The 1075-nt window shown below is 38.6% G+C and overlaps 1 non-coding gene across 1 annotated transcript; it reads left to right on the forward strand.

Annotated features, from left to right (window-relative positions):
* Positions 1 to 295: 295 nt before the first annotated feature.
* On the forward strand, positions 296 to 402 carry LOC148294728 (small nucleolar RNA R71). The gene has a single exon (XR_015835564.1). It is a non-coding gene; the product is annotated as a small nucleolar RNA R71 (small nucleolar RNA).
* Positions 403 to 1075: the final 673 nt, after the last annotated feature.

Consider the following 1075-nt stretch of genomic DNA (forward strand, 5'->3'; position numbering starts at 1 on the left):
TTCCTCTTTGCTTCCTAGAGGGCCAGTCACTGCCTGTTGAAGCAAAGAACACATAACATCAAGTTTTGCATTAATCTCATTATTAGTACTTACCTCAGAGACCACAGCTTTCATAGGAGCTCCTCTTCCTTTATTGTAGCTCCATTGTTGAGAGTTGGTACTCAAAGATTCAAAGAGAGTAAAAGCCTCATCTGCTGTTTTGTTCATCAGTCCTTCTCCACTTGTTGCATCTACCATCATCCTTTCGGAATCAAGCAAACCTTCATAGAAAGATTGCATTTGCATCCAACTCTCTATATTGTGGTGTGGGCAAGAACTCATCATCTCCTTGTACCTCTCCCAGCATTCATGAAAAGCTTCTCCTTCTCTTTGTGTGAAACCAAGAATTTCCTTTCTAATCTTGTTAGTCTTTTGAGCTGGAAAGAATTTCTGCAAAAACTTATTAGAAAGCTCATCCCAAGTACGAATTGAAGCATTAGGCAAAGAGTATAACCATGACTTAGCCTTATCTTTTAAACTGAATGGGAATAGCCTCATCTTAATCTGCTCATCATCAAGTCCTTGAATTTTGATTGTAGCACATATTTCAAAGAATTGCTTAACATGCATGTAAGGATCCTCAGTGGTATTACCATAATAAGTTGGAAGAAGATGAATCATACCACTTCTAAGCTCAAACCTGTCAATTGTGAGTTGAGGATAGACGATGCACGAAGGTTGATCAGTGACTTTGGGGATGGAAAATTCACGCAGGGGTTTCCTAGGTTGGACAACAAGCGCACCACCTCCTTCATCATTATTGTTGTTGTTTGGAATCTCTGCCATCTTGCTTGAACCTTCAGATTCGTAGCTCTCAGATTCAGCACTTAAAGAACTATAATTCCTCCTCAAACCAACACGTACAGCAAAAGTTCCTGGTGAAATTGGCTCAGAATCAGATTCGGACATATATGCACACACAAGAAACCAATTAGTGCCTTCAAATGGAGATAACAACTAAAAAGAAAAACAGAATACAGAAATAAAAACCAACGAAAACAAAAACAAAAACACTCAAAGTAATCTAACTATAGCA

This window comes from Prunus avium, chromosome 4 (genome assembly GCF_965620075.1).
Source record: "Prunus avium chromosome 4, drPruAviu1.hap1.1, whole genome shotgun sequence".
Taxonomy (NCBI): Eukaryota; Viridiplantae; Streptophyta; class Magnoliopsida; order Rosales; family Rosaceae; genus Prunus; species Prunus avium.